General features: G+C 40.5%; 1 pseudogene across 1 annotated transcript; it reads right to left on the bottom strand.

Annotated features, from left to right (window-relative positions):
- Nucleotides 1-149: 149 nt before the first annotated feature.
- On the bottom strand, nt 150-11,591 carry LOC139930807 (protein NLRC3-like; annotated as a pseudogene). The gene is made up of 10 exons (XR_013507935.1): nt 11,476-11,591; nt 9,241-9,476; nt 7,334-9,143; nt 7,118-7,291; nt 5,101-5,274; nt 2,677-2,850; nt 1,261-1,434; nt 880-1,053; nt 607-646; nt 150-355 (listed from the first exon to the last, which is right to left on the bottom strand). The product of XR_013507935.1 is annotated as a protein NLRC3-like (transcript).
- Between the last annotated feature and the right edge of the window lie 6,042 nt (nt 11,592-17,633).

Here is a 17,633-nt window from a genome sequence, read left to right as displayed (position 1 = left end):
GTGCGATCGTTGGCTTCAGGAGACTTGGATTATGCTGCAAGAGCTGTATGGAGTCATTTTATGGATATTTTCTGTTCTTTCAACTGGCATGAGGGTGAGTAGATAATGACTGAATTTTCATTTGTGGGTGAACTGTTCCTTTAAGAGAATTCATACAAAGAAAATTAGGAAGTTCCTAAGAATCTTCTTAAAAGTTACCAAAAAAGACAGCTTTTTTTTTTTTCTTAAGAAGGTTTCGTGAATCTGGTCCCAGGATCTGATTGCTCCTCTCTCACCACCGTCACCTTTCTGTTGCCCTCAGACAGATGGAGGTTTCTGTTTGCTGTGTTTGTATCCAGTGTGAGATAACAGATATCTGATGGGGAGAAGACACACAACAGACATCAGAAAAAAACATTTACTAAGACTCACTTCATCACCTCTCAATCAGTGATGCAGCACATCCAGTATAAAGACTAGATAAGGAACACAGATTAAGCTGTGTGTGTGTGTGTGTGTGTGTGTGTGTGTGTGTGTGTGTGTGTGTGTGTGTGTGTGTGTGTAAAACAGTGAGAGAGAGCAACAGATAGAGTGTAAGCAGTGTGCTCATGCCGTAACAATACTCACATCTTGTAAGGCTGTCAGCTATAATCAGGTTTATTCCAGCCTGTAGGGATGAACACAACAACAACAGTCATCTGCAGGTCAACTCAAACACATGATCACAACACTGTCAACTGGAAACTCTCTCTCTGCTGTGGCTGACATGATCAGAAGAGCAGCCATTGATAAGGATGGAGATTTACCAGGAAATGCTGGATCTTTGGTTTGATACTAACAGTGTTTAGCACAATACCAATGGACCTTGTCAACATGGACTGACTCCAACCCTCTACTGACCTCAGAGTCTCCAGTCTACAGTGTGGACTCTCCAGGAGATCGGACAGCAGCTTCACTCCTGAATCCTGCAGCTTGTTGATACTCAGGTCCAGCTCTCTCAGATGGGAGGGGTTGGACTTCAGAGCTGAGGCCAGAGAAGCACAGCAGCTCTCTGACAAACTGCAGCATCTCAATCTGAATAAAGAATAAAGCATGTAGCGATAGAAGACATTATTGCTGGATATAAATTATTTTTGAAACCATCCGATGTTTCACAATCCCAATCAAAGCTGTGGAGGTCTTAAATATAGACTTTTCTAAAATCTAAAAGCGCTCAAATCCAAACACCACAATCTTGATATAATATTCATATCAACACATAATTTAAAAATGTTGTCTGACCTCAGAGTCTCCAGTCTACAGTGTGGACTCTCCAGTCCAGCAGACAGCAGCTTCACTCCTGAATCCTGCAGCTCGTTCTCACTCAGGTCCAGCTCTCTCAGATGGGAGGGGTTGGACTTCAGAGCTGAGGCCAGAGAAGCACAGCAGCTCTCTGACAAGCTGCAGGTACGCAATCTAAATAAAGAATAAAGCATGTAGCTGTAAAAAAAAATATTGTTCCTGAATCCTTGCAACAATCCAGTGTTTCACAATTCAGTTATATCTGTTTAGGGTTTAAATGTCTATCTCAACATTGTTATGCCCTAGTCCAGAGGTTTTCAAACCTCTGTAGTAGGGCAAACCTTAGCTTCATAAAATAGCCTATGAGTTCATTTTCAATGCAACATAATCAGTAATTGTATATGCAGTCACTTTCTAATATAGGGTATTTCATCTTTGTTTGTTTTTTTATTATCTCCTATTTAATGTTATCCTATTTGTTCAGTCTGAGTGGGCCTGATTCATGTTGGAGGAAGAATATAAGAAGAATATAATTTTGAAAATATCCAAATAGCTGAGAAATTTCATTATACTTTTTTTTTTTTGCATCATGCAGTACTTTATAAAGTCTGTGGAAACACCTATGAAGTGCAATGCCCCTGGTGATACCAGAGTCAACCTTGATGCTAATAAGCTCTCTGTACTGGTGCTTCTTGACCTGAGTGCAGCTTTGATACAGTTGACCATGTTGTCTTCCAAAGTAGACTGCATAAGTGGGTTGGTCTCTCTGGCACAGTTTTAAGTTGGTTCAGGTCCTACTTGACAGATTGTGACTTCTCCATTTGTTTGGGTGAGCACTCCTCACCGAGAGTTGGTAGTACATGTGGTGTGCCCCAAGGCTCGATTTTAGACCTATATGCTCCCACATGGGGCCATTATTCACAAACACGCTGTCAGTTTTCATTGCTATGTGGATGATACACAGCTATATATCTCAGTCATGAGGCCAGGCAATCTGCTTCCTTCGAGTGCCCTTAGCAACTGTATTTCTGAGATCAATGCATGGACGACACAAAATCTTCTTCAATTAAACAAAGATAAGACTGAAACTCTGGTAATTGGGCCCAAGGCACCATGACAGAACATGATAACACAAATTAAGTCACTGACAGAGAACATTAAATCCCATGCTAGGAACCTGGGGGTTATCTTTGATAGTGACCTAAGCTTTGATGCGCATATCACAAATATAACTAAAACTGCCTTTTATCATTTGAAAAATATTAGGTCAGATCTTTTCTCATCCACGAGGATACAGAGAAATTAATCCAAGCTTTTATCACCAGCAGGCTTGACTACTGTAATGCACAATTAAGTATCACCACAATATTCATATAATACTAATGTAGGCACGTAATTAAAAAAGTGCTGTCTGACCTCAGAGTCTCCAGTCTACAGTGTGGACTCTCCAGTCCAGCAGACAGCAGCTTCACTCCTGAATCCTGCAGCTTGTTGATACTCAGGTCCAGCTCTCTCAGATGGGAGGGGTTGGACTTCAGAGCTGAGGCCAGAGAAGCACAGCAGCTCTCTGACAACATGCAGGTACTCAATCTGAATGAAGAAATAAAGCATGTAGCTATAAAATAAAATATTCCTGGATAGAAAAACTGCTTGAAACCATCCAACCTCAATTCCAAACACTCAACACCAACAGGGTGCCAAATTTAAAAACACAGGCTTACACAACAAGGAAAACCAGCACTTGCTAATGTTAATGACAACATGCTGCTGCTTGAATAAACAAGTAGAGATTAAAGAGTGAATACTGTGAATGTATGTTGTATTGGCAACAGATACAGTATGCAGCTAAATTTAAGCTAGTTTTGTTAACCATGGGTAACATCTGTGCAGCATGGCTAAGTGTTAGGCTAGTTTGCAAGCTATGTGCAACAAGATGTTGGGTGCAACATACATTCTTTTATGCTGCTAAGCTTCATGCAAGTTCATCTTTAACAGCATTTTGTCAGAAACTGAGCGTCTGCAATGCCAGATTTATAGGTGCATCTTAAAGTCGAGATGAAACGGCATTTCGAGAGTATCTAACTTCCGTATCGTGACGTATTTCCGAGTGAAACAGGAAAGACAGGCGGGACATAACGTTGGGAGGAATTTGATTTGAACGTTGAAAAGTGGGTGTTTCATAACACCCGAAGACACACCGAAGTACCATGCTGTTGCTAGCTAGCTAACTAATGAATCTTAGCCTCTTAGCTCTGTGCGCTAAAAGTTGAAGATTGATTGATGGGTGGATGTCATGATATTATTGGTTGAAATTAGTTACGGGCATGCTTACGTAAGCACACGGCATATTTTGTTTTACAGGAAGAAAACATGATTGAATTTTGATATAAGAATACAATGAAATTGATTTTTGGTATTTTTTTTGGCATATATTGTTAAATAGGTGCACAGTATGACCGGGGATGTGATCGAAAAGGGTTAAAAAGGCATTTTTCATTTCATCTCGTCTTTAAGTTGGACCATATACTATTGTATATGGTTACTGTTATGAGGTAACGTGTTAAAAAAAAGTGCTGTAGAGTTGGAAATACATCAAAGTAGAGCTCAATGGACACTTAAGATGGACTTTTGAGTCATTTCTCTGCACATCTGTGTGCAGACTTTTTTGTAGAGCCATTCAGTTGGAACCTAGATCAGCCGTGCCACTCCATTCAAGTCACCGCCTCATCTTCATTCTAGCTGTTGTCTCATCACTGTCATCATCATCATGTGGGACCTGCTTGTTGGACATTCCCTTGTAAAAGAGGGTGGTTGGACTTCTGATTGCACTCATTTTGTTTTTACCTCATATTCTTTTTTCTCATTTCATTTTGTACATTTTTTTTCATTCATATGAACTTTTTTCTCCTGAGATCTCAGTTTTCCCTACAACAAAAAGACTTGAACAAACTAGATTGTGAGAAAACAGAATTCTATGTAAACTGAGTTGATGTAATTGAGGTAAACCACTGAAGATTAAATCATATGTGGAAAGGACTAAACTAGCGTTCTGAGGAAGGAGTGTAACATAATATTGGGATGAAAGGAACTGATTGCATACCTTGAAAGGAACAGTAATATACAATTTAGTATACTTACCTGTTATAATCACCTATGGTTATAGCCTACATTCAGTAATTGCAATATACTTACCTGTGACCTCTACTTTGTGCAATATATTGATCTAATATGATATAGTACTGATTATAATCAGTAGTATACCTCATTGAACCTAGACTTAGAGTAACTAAACCCTGCTCTGCAGCTTGATATTCTGCACTGGTCTTAAGGTGACAGGTGCAGGGGTTCCACTAGTGGTTTAGAAATAAAACCAGCAGCTACTTTTAAAAAGTAAGACAGCCGACAGGAGAGGGGAATGAAACTGGAGCAGCAGGCTGGCAGATGCTGTGAGAGGAGGCAGGGAAGCTGAAGAAGCAGATTCACCAGGCTCAGACAAACACAGGGCAAGATCAGAAGATAAATCCCAGAGCCACTGCAGTGATTCCACAGATTAATGACTCATTGAGCTCATAAGGCACACAGTGTGAATAACAGCAAAATCAGTCAAATAATAAGATTACAATTCACAAACTCTTGCCACAGACAAGAGAGACAAAGAGACGTGCTGCCATCTTGGATTTGATGAGATGTGTGTGTATAGATTAAGCTACTCCGTGTGGATCAGCATAATGTCAGCGTACAGATGTCTTCAAATTGACTGTCACCACAACATTCATAAATTATTCACATAACATTTATATCAACACAGAACTGAAAAATTATTAAAAAATGCTGTCTGACCTCAGAGTCTCCAGTCTACAGTGTGGACTCTCCAGTCCAGCAGACAGCAGCTTCACTCCTGAATCCTTCAGACCGTTGTAACTCAGGTCCAGCTCTCTCAGATGGGAGGGGTTGGACTTCAGAGTTGAGGCCAGAGAAGCACAGCAGCTCTCTGAAAACCTGCAGTGTCTCAATCTGAATAAAGAATAAAGCATGTAGCTATAAAAATGTTCCATGAATACTTGCAACAATCCAGTGTTTCATAGTCCAATTAAATCTGTTCAGGTTTTAAATGTGTATCTCAACATTGTTATGCCCCAGTCAATGAACTTTAGCATTTTGTTAGTGTGGATCAGCGTAATATCGGCCTTACAGGGTCATTCCATCTGAAATCAGACAGGCTGTCACACCTACGTATGTCTCAGAATTGGTCAATTACCTTGAACACATTCTTGAACAAACCATATAAATAAATCTTAAATCTTGGAATTTGGGCTCTGAATGCCAAGTAGTTTAAAATAAAGGTTTAGTTAAGGTTAAGCTAACTAAAATCAAGCTGTTTATTTGTTGAAAGCATTAAAGGGTAACTTCGGCATTTTTCAACCTGGACCCTATTTTCCCAACTTTTTGTGTCTAAGTAACTAAAGGGGACAACAATTTTTGAAATTGGTCCAGTATTGAGCAAGATCGCGTCAGCTGGCAGCCGCGAAACGAGCTGCAATGTAATCCGACGGGGCAACATTATGGAAAGGACCCTACAGAGAAATGAAACGTTTTTCTTTACCTTTCGCTTGATCCGGTCTGTGTGTAACTTCCTGCAACAACTCAACTCTCGCGAGACTTGAGTGAGACTTGGTTACACACAGACCGGATCAAGCGAAATGTAAAGAAAAACGTTTCATTTCTCTGTAGGGTCCTTTCCATAATGTTGTCAGACACTTATAATAACAATCTGAGCCTGTCAGTGGCAAAAACAAGCACTTTTAGTGGACGTACATTGACGGTGCGATTTGCCCCGTCGGATTACATTGCAGACCGTTTCACGGCTGCCGGCTGAAGCAATCTCGCTCAATACTGGACCAATTTCAAAAATTGTTGTCCCCTTTAGTCACTTAGACACAAAAAGATGGGGAAATAGGGTCCAGGTTGAAAAATATCGAAGTTACCCTTTAAATATGCTTTCTGGTACATCTTCATCGGTGGAAAATCATGTGTGCATATTTGTTCAGCCTCAGAATATTTTACAGATATTTGTATGCATGTAAATGTGTAGAAATTTGCATTATTCTGTTGAAATGTTGCCTTTAGGCAGCAGGGGTCACTGTTCTTAGTCAGTACTGAAATTACTTTTAGAAAATATGGCAGCCAGACAACTGGTAGGCCTTTAATATATAAAGACCCAGTGTGACAATTGAACACATACAACTTTTTCACTGATATAACCGTGAGTTCATCTTTGTTTAGCAGTCATTCAGTAAAAACATTACCAAAAAAACACCAAAAACTGAAATACATATTGCACTGTAAAAACACAGTTCTAGTCACCCATATTAGGCATTCAACTCTAGCTCCTCTCAAGACCAAATTTAAGAAAAAATAACTATATTCTCTCAATGCCTTTTCATGAATTGTATAATCCAGATAATACTGCCTCACATGGGTTCAGTAATACAGGCTGCTCACTAAAAAGGAAGAGGTAACAAGCTGACTGATGCAGTTAGTTTGGGGATGGAGCAGACAACACCATGGAAAAGGTTTCAACCAGAGATACACAGCTTAGAGGGAATTTCAAATTACATCTGAATGTGAAATGAATCTGAAAATGTCCAAATAGTTGAGAAATTTCATGAAACTTCATTTCATGAAACTGTTTCATTGGATTGAAATTAAACTGTTTTTGCACCATGCAGTACTTTAAGTGTGTGGAAACACCTGTAAAGTGCAATGCCCCTGCATATTTCATCAAAATATGCATAAGTGTCACCACAATATTGATATAATATTAATGTCAGCACATAATTTAAAAATGCTGTCTGACCTCAGAGTCTCCAGTCTACAGTGTGGACTCTCCAGTCCAGCAGACAGCAGCTTCACTCCTGAATCCTGCAGATAGTTGTTACTCAGGTCCAGCTCTCTCAGATGGGAGGGGTTGGACTTCAGAGCTGAGACCAGGACTTCACAGTGTGTGTCTGAGAGTCCACAGTCAGAAAGTCTGTGATTACAGATTTAATGTGAGATGAGTGATTATCAAAGCAAAGCTGAGACTAAGCATACCAATTCTGCTGGGATCAGTCTCCTTCGTCCTTCCCCTGATGTGTTGTACTCCTTCAGGTCCAACACATCCAGAACCTCCTCTGACATCTGCAGCATGTAGGCCAGAGCAGAGCAATGGATCTCAGAGAGTTCCTTCTCTGATCTGTTCTTTGACTTAAGGAACTCTTGGATGTCCTGATGTACTGAGTGGTCGTTCATCTCCATCAAACAGTGGAAGATGTTGATGCTTCTGTTAGGAGATGTATCGGAGGTGTTAATCTCCTTCAGGTTGCTGATGGCTCTCTGGACGCTCTCTGGACTGCTCTCTGTCCGACCCAGCAGGCCTCCTAAGAGACTCTGGTTGGACTCCAGTGAGAGGCCATGAAGGAAGCGGACAAAGAGGTCCAGGTGGCCATTTTTACTCTTCAGAGCTTTTCCCATGGCTCTCCTCAGGAAGACATTTAGGGTTGGGTCACTGCTGCCAGATCTACTCCAGCCTCGTCCCAGGAATGTCTTCAGTACCTTCTCATTCCTGTTTGTGTGACAGTGGAACATGTAGACTGCAGCGAGAAACTCCTGAATGCTCAGATGAACAAAGCAGTAGACCATTTTCTGGAAGAGCACACACTCTCGTTTGAAGATCTCTGTGCACACTCCTGAGAACACCAAGGCCTCTCTGACATCAAGACCACACTCCTCCAGGTCTTCTTAGTAGAACATGAGGTTGCCTTTCTCCAGATGTTCAAACGCCAGCCTCCCCAGCTTCAGAAGAACTTCTCTATCAGTCTCCGTCAGCTCCTGTTGACTCATCTCATGTCTCTCATCATACTTCTGCTTCTTCCTCTTTGTCTGAACCAGCAGGAAGTGTGAGTACATCTCAGTCAGGGTCTTGGGCAGCTCTCCTCTCTGGTCTGTAGTCAACATGTGCTCCAGAACTGTAGCAGTGATCCAACAGAAGACCGGGATGTGGCACATGATGTGGAGGCTCCTGGATGCCTTGATATGTGAGATGATTCTGCTGGACAGCTCCTCATCCCTGGATCTCCTCCTGAAGTACTCCTCCTTCTGGGGGTCAGTGAACCCTCGTACCTCTGTTACCCTGTCAACACGTGTAGAAGGGATCTGATTGGCTGCTGCAGGTCGGGAAGTTATCCAGAGGAGAGCTGAGGGAAGCAGATTCCCCTCGATGAGGTTTGTCAACAGCACATCTACTGATGATGTCTGTGTGACATCAGACACAACATCATTGTTCTGGAAATCCAATAAAAGTCTGCTTTCATCCAGGCCATCAAAGATGAACACAACTTTACAGACAGCGAGCTTCTCTGCTGTGACCATCTGTAATGTTGGATGGAAAACATGGAGCAGCATGAGAAGACTGTACTGCTCATCTTTGATCAAGTTCAGCTCCCGGAACGAAAGCAGAATCACAAGACTGACATCTTGATTTTCCAAGCCCTCTGCCCAGTCCAGAGTGAACTTCTGCACTGAGAAGGTTTTTCCAATGCCAGCAACGCCCTTCGTCAGAACTACTCTGATGTGTGTCTCTTGGTCAGGTAAGGGTTCAAAGATGTCGTGGCACTTGATTGGAGTGTTATGGAGGGTCTCCATCTTGGATGCTGTCTCAAGCTGCCACACCTCATGTTGGGTATTAACCCCTTCACTCTGTCCCTCTGTGATGTAGAGCTCAGTGTAGATCCTATTGAGGGGGGTTCCAGTTCCTGCTTCAGCAGTTCCTTCTATCACAAATTCACATCTCCTTCTCAGACTGATTTTATGCTCGTCTAAAACCTCCTGCAGACCGCTGTCCGCTGGAAGAGAAGAAAGAATAAGCAGGTGTTTAACAAATATGCTAATGTTTCTTGGTTTTAGAAATGGTGACAACAGTAGACAGACCCCCAGTCTTACTTTGTGCAGTGCTAGTTTGACTGGGTGTTTGCAGTCCAGGTGTTGTTCTGGATCCTTTTCCACACTGTGGACAGGCGGAGTCTCCTGATGAACCAGACTGGTCCCAGTATGAGGTGATGCACTGTCTGCAAAACCAGTGTCCACAGCTGGTAGAGACTGGATCCCTCAGGTCCTCCTGACACAATGCACAGCAGGACAGCTGCTGCTTCACAACACCACTACTCCTCTTCCTCTCTCTGTGGAGATGAACACAATTCATTATAACTGATGTCTGCTATCATCAGAAAACACCATGTAAAGCTTTCACTAAAAACTTTGTGTTGAAATTGTAAATTAACTGTCAAGATCTGTCAATACTATCTACTGTCTAGATGATCAGATAGCATCATGCTTCCTCAATATAAAGGTGCAATCGATGGTGCACAACCCCAGTGACAGCACAGCAGTCCCTGGGATTACTCAATAGTTGTGTAGAAATTTGCACATATAACCATCTATGGGCATAGATGCATGTTCCTTATATGAGTAGGCATTATACAGTATATACATTGTGTGATATATTTTGTTTACCATTTCTTACGTTTTTCATTATTGGATAACATTGCCTTTTTTGTCTGCTGTGTTTTATGTAGTTTTTCCTCATTTTCATTTCTCTCATTGTTTCTAATTCAGTACCAAAGAGTATAGCGTGCTCGACTCCAAACTTCAACTTCTTCGGGTGCCGACTCAAGAAACATAAGCTATATATAGAAGAATGTCCGCACTCACGTGTATATATTTATGCCAGTCTTTTATTTGCACAGCAGCTACAGTACGTACGCGTTTCAGCCCTTGGCCTTCCTCAGCGTTTCTCAGAGCGTTTCTGAGAAACGCTGAGGAAGAGTCTGCCCTATAAGTAAAGTATTTCTGGCAGTTGATTTCCTAAATAAATCTGTATATAGATTGTTGTTCTCTCTGATAATCCATAAGTCCAGAAAACTAATACCTTTGTAATCAAATTCTATAGAGAATGAGAGAAATTCAGAACATGAGTTGAGGTATACAAAAAATGACTGGAACTGATTTTCAGACCCTTTAAACAAACAAAATACATCATCCAAGTATCTCTTCCACAAGAGTACATTATCCTTGAAGCCATGATTAGAGTAAATAAACCTCTCTTCAAAAGAGCCCATATACAAATTAGAGAATGAAGGTGAAAAGGCAGTACCCATTGGTACTTCACGTTTTTGAATATAGAAAGAATCTTGGAACATCCAATAGTTATGTTGGAGGATCAATTTGGTCAACTCCAACAGACATTTTTTCAGGGCATTCCTATGGAATTGTATTTAGAGAGAAAGTATTCTAAAGATTCAATACCTCCATCATGTGGGATGGATACATACCATTCACATCAAAGGACACTAGATACAGTTCCTCCACATCTAAGGGGAGATCAATGGATTCTATTATATTTACCATGTGTCCTGTGTCCTTTATGAAGGAAGGCAGGTTCTCTGCTAATGGTCTAATGAAATGGTCTACAAAAGTAGACAAATTGGAGGTAAGAGAGCCGATGCTGGCAACAATAGGTCTACCTGGAGGATTTTCCAGACCTTTATGTACTTTTGGTAGTGTGTAAAAGTTATAATAGGATGCTCAATTTCAAGAAAATCCAATTCTTTTTTTGAGATTTCACCATTTTGTAGTAGGTTATTAAGGGCTTCATGAATAATATTATTGTAAGCCTGGGTAGGGTCTCCTGGAAGTCCACTGTAAACAACTTAGTCAGAAAGTTGTCTTTGACATTCATTGACATAATCAACTTTATTCATAACCACAGTTGCACCCCCTTTGTCTGCTTGTTTAATGACAATAGATTCATGTGACTGTAAGTCCTTAAGAGCAGCCATCTCCTCTCTAGTAATATTTTTATAAGATTGTGTTTATTTTTTATTAGTTCATCAACATTTTACCAATCTGCAATAATTCTCAATAGAATTATTACGATTAGAGGGAGGTACAAAAACACTTTTGCCTCGAAAGTGTGTGTACTTTTCTCCATTGATTGATGGAGAACTGGATGATTCACGACATTCATATTCTAGTTGATTTAAAGATGATCTATCTGGTTTGAAAAATCATTAAGTGTATGTTTCTGAAAAACCTGAACAGATCTACTTTTAAAATTCTGCTAGAGTGTGCGACACCTTTTCTTTTTTCTCAGGCTCACAGTATAACCAGTCCTCCTACCTTGTATCTGAGGGTCCAGGTTCATTACTGAAGTTTTGAGGATGACCCATAGACCAGTCACTCTTCATAGACAGACAGCTGGATACTGGAGACTCTGCTCTCTGCTTGTGGTCATGACTTCTGGAAACATAAATGTTTTATAAATATCATTTACAGAATTACAGAATTTTGCCAGCCCCAGACCCTTCTTGGACTTCACGGGGACATGCTGCAAAATCCACAAGTCAGCAAGGATTGGATTTAGCACCATATTGATTTTGTCCATAATGGCGTTTCTGCAACTTTCTTGAATAAAGTTTACACCTAGACGCTGCAGTACTGTATATATGCTGTAAATTCATATTGTTTCCTCATTTATTATATCTATAAATGATAGTTTGATATTTTAATCATTTCATGATTTTCATATTTATTAATTTATTTTCATACTGTTTGTTTCCTATTATTAGTATACTTCATACTTACTATTATTTAACCTTTATATGCTTCCTTTTGGTCTGGTTATAAGAAAGCACAACATATGTTACCATAGCTATGCCAATGACTCCCAGTTGTACATTTCATTGTCACCAGGAAATCTGAGTCCCATTGACACACTTACCAGTTGTATAGACGACATAAACAACTTGATGTCGCAAAATTTTCTTAAGTTGAATAAGGATAAAACAGAGATACTTGTAGTAGAACATAAAGCACGGCGACAAGAAGTTACCACTTATCGAGACTCCCTGTCTCTCAAGAACAGTGAGAAGGTCAGGGGTCCAAGCACGTACTGCTGGAAACCTATTGTTTTTGCTGGAATTCTTTTTCTTTCTTTCTTTCTTTCTTTCTTTCTTTCTTTTTCTCCCCTAAAAGTATCTGCAGCTCAGAAACCGTAAGTCCTACAGCAACCATATTTGGCAGGTGGGGTCCTATGGCCCACCACTACTCAGGCAAGGCAGCCCATGCATAGTGGCCAGATGGTGGCGCTATAACAAGCAACTTTACGTTTTGGCCAATAACTTCTGAACCGTGTGTCATAGACTGAAAATTCCTGTGTTCATAGATTCTTAGGAAGGTGCCGAGTCCAACCCATATATCACTTTCAATGTGCACCGTATTGCATTGTCCGCCATTTTGAATTATTTAAGAAATGCAACTCGGTCAGGTAAGGCAACTCCTCCTAGGCCATTCATCCAATTCACAAGAAACTTGGTGTGGAGAATCTTGGGACCGTCCTCTTTCAAAGTTGCATAAAGGTTATTGATAGGTCAAATGGTTTGGATTTTATCGACCAATAAACTTTTAACGAAACACGCCATAACACTAAATTGGCCATAAGTCATTAACCATTCATCTAATCAAGTCAAAATTTGTAACACATGTTGAGAAGTGTTGCGTGAACACACCCACAAAAGCATTTTGAGCTGTACCACTAGTGGGCGCTACAAATGCAAAAAGTTCATATCTCATAATTGACTGCATAGATTTTTATGAAAATTTTTACACGTGCTAGGATCATGTCAAAGTCGATCCGTTAAATTTGGTCATTATTGAAGGAAGTGGGCGTGGCTTATTGCATAATAACCAAATCTTCATCTAACTATATATAAAGCGAGGAATCTCTGTCTGTGAGTGTGTGTGTGTCCGTCGCATATCTCGAGAACTGTTCGTCCGATCGACTTCACACTTGGCGGGTGGATTGCTGGGGACCCAAGGACGTGCAGTGTCAGATTTGGTGCAATTTGGACACGCGATACGTTCAATATTACTAAACTTTGAATAAACAAGCGGACAGCGCTCTGTGCAGCAGCGGGGCTCAAGCGGTACGGGCACACGCGTTTCTCGAGAAACCTGCACTACGGGCACGAGCGGTTCTTGAGAATCCTGCAAGCAGCAATCGGCCCGTTCCGGACAGGCACGTTTTGAACGGGCACTGCACTAGTCATCATACTATAAAGCAAGGAATCTCTGTCTGTGAGTGAGTGAGTGTGTGTGTCCTTCCCATATCTCGAGAACCATTCGTCCGATCGACTTCACACTTGGCGGGTGTATTGCTGGGGACCCAAGGACATGCAGTGTCAGATTTGGTGCAATTTGGACACACAAAACGTTCAATATTAATAAACTTTGAATAAACAAGCGAACAGCGCTCTGTGCAGCAACGGGGCAAATGGGCACTGCACTAGTTGGTATGAAAGTCACAACTTCAAAAATTCATAAAAAATCAGCCATATGTCCTAGCAACTTGAAATTTTCTGGACATGTCGGCTGAAGTGAGATAAATCTTTCGTACACTGGTACCTACCCCCGATTCTGACGTCGCCCCCCTCTGTTTATAGCAAAAACTGACTGTGATCCCACAGTGTTAAACCGTACGTTACAGGAAAAAAACAACATGATTTTTGAAATTGTCATACCTTAATTAGTAAACAGCCCAAAAATTATAATGATATCTTGAAAACTGAGCGCACAGTAGATGGAAATGTGCAGCTGCAAATAGTTTGATAAATTGACAATGTGATATGTTCAAGATAGTTTGATCAATCTTCATCAAACTAAATACAAATGATCTTTGAACTCTCCAGATGATGTCTGTAAAGCCATGTGTAAATTGATTAATGAGGGGCACTAATACAGTTATAATATTCTTTCTGAGGCTTTCAATATGGGTTGGACTATCACCTATGACCAATCACTTGTCCCTTTGTTTTGTTTTCTTACTGTGGCACAGTAAAGTGGAAGTTGGCAGAGTGGTAAAGCTCAGGTCTTTGGACCACAAGGTTGTGAGTTCAAGTTCCTGATTAACTGTGACCATTTTGAAGTTTCATGAAAAGTAAATCAACACTAAATCACACAATGCAGAAAACTCAAAGCAGGTGTTTGACATCATCTGTCAATGGCATCACTGATTGGGGTGTGGCCAGACCTTTCAATCCATAGAGAGCAGTGCAGCAGCAGTTTTCTGGCCCATGTGACTTAATATTGTTTTATTCGTTAATGGAGAGCACTACAATGTTCTATAAAGTGATTAGCACTGTCAGTCTGTCAATCATAGGCTGCAGTATCACACTACTTCTCCCTTTAGTTAGTTTCTCCTAACTAAACGTGTAGCAGGTGTTTGGCTCAGTAGGTAAAGCATCAGCATTTCATGTGGAAAGTTGTGGGATCAAATCCAGACTTCAGTCATCAAGGACAAGTAATAGCAAGTTTGGCCGTTGTGAATAACTCCAACAATGTGGTTGCAATGTAAAGATTAACTTGACAGAAGTCACGGGCCAACACAGAAGCCGGTGTTAAACCATAACTAATAGACTGCATGTCCGATCTTTACAACATGTTAGTTTTTGTGTGTGTGTTTCTACCTTCTGTAATGTTTTGTCTATCTGTCTGTCTTTTCAAATTGTGCTTGGACCCGGCAATTGCCGCTTGCGGCTATATTTTATTTTATCATTGTTTATATTCATATTTTATTTCTCTTATTGCTGTATTGTTTTGTTTTATTTTCCTTTTTATCTTGTGTTGTGTGTTTTTATTTCTTTTAATGACATTTTATTATTTATTACTTTCTCTTATCTTACTATCAGATACACAGTACTTAAAGCTTTCATCTTTGAGAGATGGGAAAAAATCAAGCTCCACTCTTGCTTCAGATGTGAAAAAGTCTCCCATAAAGAATGGAAGCAGTAATAAAGGCAAAGGGCGGACACACTAAATAGGCCTACTCAAAAAATGTATATTATATTTAGTTCAGTCAGAGACACTTATGTCAAAGGAGTTTAGACCATTTATTGCAAATGGTATTTGGCGGAAAGGCTCTGCTCTTGGGGATGCTCCCCAATGAATCCAAGCAGCGTGCATGAGATTCTGCGGGGAGCACAATTAACCCCCAAGGCATGGTAAACATACATCATTCAATATAACCTTAACATACAAACAGACATAATTCAGAGATAGCTTACACAACATCCTATGTACAGACAATAGCAGGAGGAGGTTGGGGAGGTGGAGGGAGTTTTGCAGCAACCTGGTCTCTAGCAGCAGTGGCATGAATGAACAGCAGAGTGAGCGTGCGAGCTGTCAGATTATAAAGACCGCCTCATTGACTTTGGTGATTGAGAGTCAGCTGATACTGATCAGCTGGAGAGTTGTTTGGATAGGACAGCTGATAGCCGATCAGCTGGCTGCAGGCACGACCTGAACTAACGCAATGCTCCATTTGTGGAGGCTTTTGTGTCATTTTGTGTTAAATATGTTTCCTGCATTTTCTTCTGACACTGAAAAAGAAATAACTTGCACTTGATGGATGTTTTGAGTGGAAATTAAATAAACAAATTGCTTTACTTTGAACACCCTCATAATGGTGTAATTATACTGTAGGCTATTTGTACATTTTTAAGCTGCAACCAAATGACATTTTGTCATTTAATCAGGTTGTGTGACATGGGCTTACAGTATCACCAGTCCTCTTACTTTGTGTCTGAGGGCCCAGACTTTGCTCTGCCCTCTTCCTCCACGGAAACACTCATCTTCTGGACTTCGATCAGTCTGAGAGGTAAACAAGTAACGGTGGAGACACACACACACACACACACACACACACACCCACGCACACACGCACACACACACACACACACACACACACACACACACATACACACAGTATAAGCAACCCAGCCAGCATTACACCTGGTAAGTTAGTATCACCTTGTTTTCTTTAAATATGTCTAAATAAAAACAGTGTGTATTAAACAGCCAATCAGGACTTTGTATCCACAGATGAATCACTGATAAACTGTTCGGTTCATTCTGACTCTTATTCCCTCTACAGTCCACAGGGTGACAACTGACTTAGAGACTGTTACAGTAAATAATAATAATGTTGTAATAACACTCACCCTGCCTCAGCCTTCCTGTTTTCCTCCTTCTGCTCTGCTCTGGTCATTCACTTTCACTTCCGAGTTTGCTCCTCCCCTCTCCATTTCCTTGATTGTTCCCACCATTGAAGTATTATATAATCCCTCCCTGTTCTCATGTACCTGGATCACCTGTCTGCATGGCTCCTCCCCTCTCCTGAGAAGCTTCCAGCCCTTTAATATGGAGCCCCACAGGAGTCACCTGATAGAAAAAAACAGTTGATGTAGAAATCTGTACCTACGTGCGCATGGATCAGTCATCTGTGAAAAAGAAGCACAATACAGTGGCCCATAGAGTTGCATATAACATTTATAGATGTATGCATTAACATGCTTTTTCTACATCTGCATGAGTTATAGTAAGTAAATAGGTTTTATATTGTCACCAAATTGGACAGTAGTTTGAGAATAAGAAGAACGCCTGCCAGGAGTGTTTATCTCTTGTACAGTAGCAATTAAAGGTGACCTGTGCAGTGTCCAATTTAGTCAGAAAATGTCACAGTGTTACAGTATGGGGCCTAAATATTAGTGTGTTGTGAAAGTACAGGTCGGTAGCATAGACTGTGAAAAAAAAAGAGTGTTTTGACAATTGACTTGTGCAGTATACAATAGATTGATAAGAAGGGTGCATTTTAAATTGCCTAGTTCAGTTTTAAGTGTACCAGTCCAAAAATAATTCACAAATGTAATTTTGAAATAGAATTCACATTCTATCCATCAACGTTCTGTTGTTTGCTGATTATCATTTTTTACTGCTGAGTGTTAACTTGCACTGGATGAAGGCAACTTCTAATTCTGTAGGACAAGGGACAACATGACCCTGTTGTCACTTCAATGTTATGAACACTTATGTTCTGCTGTCATTTTGCACCAACCATTTTGTGCGGCCCCTAACAAATATTAGGCTTAATTTATTTCAGAATGCAAAATGGTGCCAGTGAACGGTCCCTGATATTTGTGGATTCAGAGGGAAGGAAAGGCATGAGAACAGAGTCAACTGTGCTGAACTGGCTATCAAACACACTGGGGGAGGCTGGCTTTATATGAGTTCACTGTAATGGCTACTAGACAGACACACATAAATGAATAAGTGTAGAAACATGGTTTCTGCACAACACTGATGATATGCAGAGCCATAAAGTTGTCTACTCATGGACACCAATGTATCAGTTATCAAGTGTGTGTTTTCAGAAATAGAGTTGGTTAGATGTGGAATAGAATGAGAGATAAAAAAGTAATATTATCAACATATAACTGGTTGTT

This window comes from Centroberyx gerrardi, chromosome 22, assembly GCF_048128805.1.
Source record: "Centroberyx gerrardi isolate f3 chromosome 22, fCenGer3.hap1.cur.20231027, whole genome shotgun sequence".
NCBI classification, from domain to species: Eukaryota; Metazoa; Chordata; class Actinopteri; order Beryciformes; family Berycidae; genus Centroberyx; species Centroberyx gerrardi.
This window is presented reverse-complemented; position numbering and strand designations above follow the sequence as displayed.